The sequence below is a fragment of the Primulina eburnea genome, unplaced genomic scaffold (assembly GCF_022965805.1).
Source record: "Primulina eburnea isolate SZY01 unplaced genomic scaffold, ASM2296580v1 ctg773, whole genome shotgun sequence".
Classification (NCBI taxonomy): Eukaryota; Viridiplantae; Streptophyta; class Magnoliopsida; order Lamiales; family Gesneriaceae; genus Primulina; species Primulina eburnea.
In genome coordinates, this window is record NW_027331543.1 from 1 (window position 1) to 7,745 (window position 7,745).

General features: G+C 35.3%; 1 long non-coding RNA gene across 2 annotated transcripts; it reads right to left on the minus strand.

The window, feature by feature from the left end:
• Positions 1–4,043: 4,043 nt before the first annotated feature.
• LOC140822322 (uncharacterized) lies at positions 4,044–7,296 on the minus strand. Of its 2 annotated transcripts, XR_012115947.1 has the most exons (7): positions 6,947–7,296; positions 6,726–6,863; positions 5,892–5,950; positions 5,727–5,792; positions 4,668–5,626; positions 4,391–4,483; positions 4,044–4,306 (listed from the first exon to the last, which is right to left on the minus strand). It is a non-coding gene; the product is annotated as an uncharacterized lncRNA (long non-coding RNA). The 2 variants fall into 2 exon arrangements; XR_012115946.1 differs by lacking the exon at positions 5,892–5,950 and having other exon boundaries at positions 4,045–4,306; positions 6,947–7,287.
• Between the last annotated feature and the right edge of the window lie 449 nt (positions 7,297–7,745).

The following is a 7,745-nucleotide window of genomic DNA, read 5'->3' on the forward strand; positions in this document are numbered from 1 at the left end:
AGTTGCAATGTTCAAGTCCATAAGGATTTTGCTAGCCATAGCTGCATGGTATGACTATGAGATATGGCAGATGGAGGTCAAGACAGCCTTTCTTAATGGGGATATTAAGAAAGTGATTTACATGTCTCAAACCTGGAGGGTTTACATCTATCGGAAGTGAGCATATGGTATGCAAACTTCAAAGATCTATTTATGGTCTAAAGCAGGCATCTAGGAGTTGGAACCTCAGATTCGATAGTACAATCAAAGAGTTGATTTACTAAGAATCCTGAGGAATCCTGTGTGTATAAGAAGGTCAGTGGGAGTGTTGTGACATTCCTGGTGCTTTATGTTGATGACATTCTACTCATTGGGAATGATGTAGGAATGTTGCAATCAACTAAGATATGGTTAGCGAGTAAGTTCTCGATGCAGGACTTGGGTGAAGCATCTTTTGTATTGTGATACAGATCTATTGAGATAGATCGAAAAGATTGCTTTGTCTCACCCAGTCCACATACATTGATACCATCGTGAAGAGGTTCTCGATGGATAGCATCATGTATGGGAACACTTTTGCGTGCTATTCTTAAAAGAACTTGGATTGACATTTCTATGCACTTTATTTTGGGGTTGCCTAGGACTAAGAAGGGGAGGGATTCTATTTTTGGATTACTTTATGGGCTAAACTTTGCTCAATATTGTTGTAATCTACTACTTGTCAACCTCAAACAGATGGACAAACCGAAGTTGTCAATAGAACTTTGGGAACACTTTTGCGTGCAATTCTTAAAAGAACTTGGATTGACATTTCTATGGACTTTATTTTGGGGTTGCCTAGGACTAAGAAGGGGAGGGATTCTATTTTTGGATTACTTTATGGGCTAAACTTTGCTCAATATTGTTGTAATCTACTACTTGTCATCCTCAAACAGATGGACAAACAGAAGTTGTCAATAGAACTTTAGGAACACTTTTGCGTGCTATTCTTAAAAAGAACTTGGATTGACATTTCTATGCACTTTATTTTGGGGTTGCCTAGGACTAAGAAGGGGAGGGATTCTATTTTTGGATTACTTTATGGGCTAAACTGTTAGAGTAGGTGCCCGTCGAGCCAAGTGTTGGCCGAGTGTTCACAATGAAACTCTATGTATAAGCAATCTTTATTTTAATAATATTTGAAATTATTATTATGGCACATCTTTATCTGTATACCCATGCTAGTTGCATAGATAAAGCCCTTGAATATACAAATAGTAGAAAGAATATGAGATGCTCATATGATGAGTATCATTAAACTCATATTTGTAATACTGTATATTCTAAACGGTTCCTAGTCGATTCAGCCGCCACTAAGAAGGATATAGGCCGCTAGAGTTCCAGACTAGTATCTGCGATGTGAGTACCATGTTTCATTGGTAGGGGACATTGTGTGTCCGAACATGCAGATAGGTGCTCCTTGTAGAGTGCACTGAACAACCCTCCATAAAAGGACTTTCCAAGTGGTTCTCACTTATCGAGTGGAAATGTCCTAGTTTATGGTTGTACAGAATTAGTCCTTATGACCCGGGACAACATTGAGACTCTATGTGCTAGAATTACACTTTGACTTGTTTACCGACTCTCATGGGGTCATCAGGTGGCAAGGTTGGGTGTTCTGTCGAAACACATAGGAGTCGATGCATTGTAGTCGGGGATTCACCGCTTACCTTCGGGTATGGATATCCTATGTGTTATCATGTGTATGTAGGTTGAAATCTCTGGCCAGAGTATGGTGGTAATTATGAAAGGGGTTTCATAGATTACACCATCGATGCAACTACGACATGACACATAGTATCGATTCATTGACAACTCTCGATAAACCAATGGTTGTCGAATCGATCGGGATATATGAGTTGAAGGGACCGTACTGTACGCTAACCATAATTGAATGGTTCTTGCAGGCACTATCATTTGATACCTAGGGAATCATGTAAGCGATGCTGCTAGGCGTTTAACATGATTGGTTGGGTACTATCAGACTTGAGTTCTGACGTTCTTGTTATCAAGGTGTTGATAAGTAAGAATGGAGCAATTGGGGTATGCTCATATAAGGACATGTTTAGTCCGAATCACATGGAGATGTGAACCCACGGCTAGTTGTATCAATGAACCATTGAGGGCCACACAAGTACTAGCTTTCTAGATTCCGTTGAGAAGTAAAAATAGTTCAATGTGTTGAACGGCTTATAAAGGAGTTTATAAGCATAAGGAAAATTAGAAGTATGACTTCTATAAAGGAGAAAAATAGTTCAATGTGTTGAACGACTTATAAATGAGTTTATAAGTGTAAAGAAAAATAGAAGTATGACTTCTATGAGAGAAATGTAAATTTTAATTTAAGGAAGTGTTCCTAAATTAAAATTGGTCAAGTGAATAATGTAATTGAAAATTGTGATTTTCAAAAACATTATTATGGACTAAATTAAATTAATTCAAGTGTTGAATTAATTAAACACTAGTGGGCCTAGTAGAGTCCAAATAATTAAATTAATTCAAGTGTTGAATTAATTAAATTATATTGAGTCTGGAAGAGCTCAATTAAAATAATTATTTAACTAGTGGGACTTGGGTAAATTCAAGTAATGTTTAATTAGTCTCAAATATGTTTGAGATAATTAAAATTTAGTCCAAGGTTTTAATTTGATTAAAAACCATATAATATGCATGCATGGGAGGTGAAAGGTTGGGAGACTACTTTTTGTGTTTTCAAGACATGGCATGCAACTTTTTGGAACAACTTTTTCCACAACCAAAAAAATGTCTCTCCTTCTCTCCTAGCATGAATAGTGGCCGAGTTACTATTCACACTTTTCTCTCAAGTTTTCTCTCTATTTTTTTGTGTTCTTCAATTGTTGAAGAATACACACACTTCTCTTTGAAAAATCCTCATATTTTTCTAGTGCAAAATATGAGGGGATCTACCTAGTTGGTGGTGGGCCTAATTGGAAGAAAGGAGTCCAAAAGAAAGGTGAAGCTTGTAGATTGTCTACCTTCAAGAGCTAAGGTGTTTACACCTTAGTTGGAGCCACAATCAATCTTTGAGATTGATAGGTAATTTCTAAAACACCCTATGTATGACATTTTGGTGTTTAAATGTATTTGCTACACGAAAAGGGTGGTGGCCGAAATTTTTTCTTAAAAATTAGATTTTTTAACTTCTGTTGCGCTTCCGGTCACCGTAACCGATCCCCTTTCAAGTGATCTATGAAACCCTTTCATAATTTGGGGATGATATATTGTTAGAGTAGGTGCCCGTCGAGCCAAGTGTTGGCCGAGTGTTCACAACACTAGTAGAAAAATCGCTTTTTACTTCGAGTATTCAATGAAGTAATAAGGTAGTTAAGTGCTGAAGTATATGGACGTGAAGTAATAGATGTATCTTTTACTTCGCATAATAACCGAAGTTGTATGATTGAAAATACTGAAGTCTTTGGCCGGTTTTCGAAGGAAAACCGGTCCAAAATTGGACCGGTGCCGAAGTAAGAAATGTGTTTTACTTCATCGATTATTGTAAGTAACGAAGTAATATATTATATATAACTTCGTCTTAATTATTATTTAGCGAAGTAGTTTATAATATTTTACTTCACAATTTACATTGGGTAACGAAGTAATTCATCTGAAAGACTTCGTAGTTATGTATTTTGGTGAGGTAATAGTCACAAACAACTTCATAATTTATCCTATTTGTTGAAGTAAATATAATCTATAACTTCAGCATTTATCCTATTTGTTGAAGTATTTTATATTATGTTACTTCACAATTTACATTTAGTGACAAAGTAAGTGGTTCGAAAGACTTCAATAATTTGTATTTTGATGAAGTAATTGCGCAAAACAACTTCGCTTTTACAGAACAATGTTGAAGTAAATTAATTCTATCACTTCGTCTGATTTCTTATTGAAGAAGTATTTAATATTATGTTACTTCACAATTTGCAAATAACAACGAAGTAATTTACCTGTTACACTTCATTATTTTTTATTTTGATGAAGTAATTGTTAATACACTAATATAATTAAATTCATAAATTATCCATCTAAAAATGATGAATATCCACGAATCCACAATTACATATTCATCAATCCACAGATAACCCAAAAATGTATCAACAAAACCAAAAGTATATCCAAAAATCCACAATGACAAACAAAATATTTATCCCCAACATACATCATCCATTTAAGCACCTACATAGGAATAAACAAATTCACTCCATTCACTTCTGACCTCGTCATATTGAGATTGGGTGTAATATTGGTTCTTGATGCATCCTACAAACTGAAATTTGAAAAAGAAAATACATTAGATTCTTCTATTTCAAATAAAAATTGACAGAATCCCATCCAATCTGTATTCACTCACCATAAGAAGAAGTGGATTATAATACAAAAAAGCCTCATACAAAAATAAATCCCTCAGATCTGCACTCATTCTCATGACAGAATCCCATCCAATCTGCAATGTCATTCATAAAAAAACTCAATAGGAGCCAACTAGAAATGAAGTATATATCATGCAAAACTTTTGAGGTTTAGTCATCCAATCAAAATACATGCAACCAAGACATATCAAAGACATACTAGAGACATCGAATGCATGCATCAGCATGTGTACATTCATTTTAAGGTATAACACTGACCTTGCAACAAATGAATACCCATATGAAAAACAGCAATACATGAACATAAAGTAAGATTAAAAATGACGCGATGGACAAAAAGATATATTATTCAAACAAAAGCTGTAATTCTATGTCATTGATGCAGTGATTTGAGCAACACAATAGTCAAGGTGAGTATGATTCCAAAGAGTTTAGAACAACAAAAGCCTGAACAAAAAAGTGATATATTGATAAAACTTCAAATGGCCATAGGATTCATAACTTTTGACAATTTTGGAATTGTGAGATGTACAAGATGATAACAAGGAGTGTCGCAAAGTTGTTGACCACGCTAAAGTTCTCTGCAAATCCAGTCATTTTGCCCATGTAAAGAGAGAGACTTTCTGTTTCATAATTTTAGAACAGATTACTAAATTTTTTTATTTATTTTGAACTTCTCATCGTCCCAAATTCTAAATATACTTTATTTTTACATCTAGCTCATTCAGGTTGGTTTTCATAATTTTCTAATGTAATGATGTATGATGAAAATTCTACTCATGTAGCCGAATTACAATTTCCTACTTTATCAAACTAAAAAGTGAGAAAAATAAAAATCGTTAATCTCCCTCATTTTTCCTGTTAATGGTTCCCCTTTCTTCAAGCAACCCAAAAAAATATATGAAAAAAGTAAATGGACCTCAGAATATCCAAATGTACTCATCATAATACTCTTTCCCTCAATTATGAAAGATTGTTGATATACCCGGGAAATTAAAAATTCAAAGAAGGTTATAAATCGAAAGATCACTTGAGACCAGATTATATTTATAACTAACCCGATAAACCTGGTTATAGTGATACCTTGAATCTCCATAGCAGAACAGGAGAAGGCATAATAGCTACACTTGGCAACGGTGAACTCATACCCTTCATTACATTTGACACTATGGAATGTAAGAAATCTTCTTCAGCACTATTTCCCAGTTCATTTGTACCTGGCAGATAACATCATAACATAGTTAATATATGGAATAAATCAGTGAAAAAGGAGAAAAACCACGTCTAAAAGAAAGTGTAGGATAAATCTTCTCTCGCCAACATCAAACACAACAGATCGGCTTCCAGACTTGCGTAAATGCGGACTGTTGTTAGGTACAAGATCTACAAATATAGATGGAGGTGAGATTAAAAAGGCAGTTTTATACAATCAAATCCTTCCCAAAAACTACAACTGCGAGCAGAATAAACAGGAAAACATACATGACGTCAGTCAAATCTCTCATGCTAGTACTGCTGCTATTGAACAACAAGCCATGCAACTACAACCAAGCTCATTACCACCAGAAAACCCAACGTTAGAAAAAAAAAGGTTGCCACCATCACTACACACGTTTCAAAAGGCAACCAATTTATAATCCTAGTTGATAGCTTTAAGCAGCATTTGCTTGTACTCATTCAGCAGACATACATTGAAATCAACAAGCAAACAATGAAAGATGATACGGCAACAGAGGTAAACTCATCATGTAATAATTAAAAGTTTAACGAAACATGTCCATTTGCGAATTCATGAAGGATCAGATAACAATACCTTATTTGACACATGGTCTAACAATGCACGGATGAGCCATGGTAATGATCTAGATCCTAGAAGTCTCGCTATAGAATACATACGAGGCATTCCAAAAAAGGAACTATGTAATCTGCCAAAGCTTTGATATGCAATTTAGATCCTACCATCAACATGAGGGAAAGTGAAAGGTCATGAATAAAGAAACAAATGATAATATAAATCGGTATTAAATGCATTCATTTTGAAAGCATAGATCACGTTGATAATATAAACCCTTCTTCATACATGTCCTATGCATACTACTTGGGAAAATGGTCATTTTTCTACGAGTAAATAATATAACTCCTTTTTTGTTTCATGCACACCATATACAAGTCGGAAAAATACAAAAGGAGGGACCTCATTCTCGGATACTAGCTGGACATATAACAACCCAACAATGCGTCAATATTATGCTACTAACGCAAAGAAAACCATTAAATCGGATTGGAAAAAAACTCGAATCCAGACAGCTTGTATACCTGAACTATAGACTAGAATTCAAGCTAAAATGCACCAAGAATCTAAGTTGAACGGGCAGTGGTGGTCTCAAGATGGTGCAAAGGTTGTATCTAGCAGGAAAACTCGCTGGAATCGCGACTGGACGGAGCTAAATGTGGCTGGAAATCGCAGGGATAACAGGGAAAACATTAGGGCTTTGACTTCTCAACAACAAACCACTAAAAAACAAAGAAATCGACACCGAAAATAGAGGACAAACTCGCGCACGGAAAAAGACTGAAACAGGGCTCTCACTCGCGCAAGTTCTTCCAATCTGAGGCAGGGAAGGAGGCGCAAGGTTAGGGGAACTAGGTTTCTGGCTACTGCACTTCGATCTCCGGTGGTCGGACAGCACACAGTGGTGATTGGAGTCGGGACGCAACACTGACGGGAGTAGGGGAAGGGTTAAGAGATTGGGGATTTGGGTTTCACTTTCTCTCTCTTGTAGTGTGTTGTGTAATATTTTTAATTAAACTATCGGTTCATCTTTTTACTTCGGTATAAATTTATTTTCTTTATTTTTTACTTCATCAACATTGATATGCCGAAGTAAAATATAATAAAAAAATATAGTGAAGCCCGTGTTTTTAAACATCCGAAGTAAAATATATTATTTTACTTCGCTTGTGTTATTACTGAAGTTATTGGTAATGTATTACTTCGTAATTTATTATTATCGAAGTAACGTTTGCCGAAGTAAAATTCGATTTTTCTACTAGTGCAATGAAACTCTATGTATAAGCAATCTTTATTTTAATAATAATTTGTCATCTTTATCTGTATACCCATGCTAGTTGGTGGTGGGCCTAATTGGAAGAAAGGAGTCCAAAAGAAAGGTGAAGCTTGTAGATGGTCTACCTTCAAGAGCTAAGGTGTTTACACCTTAGTTGGAGCCACAATCAATCTTTGAGATTGATAGGTAATTTCTAAAACACCCTATGTATGACATTTTGGTGTTTAAATGTATTTGCTACACGAAAAGGGTGGTGGCCGAAATTTTT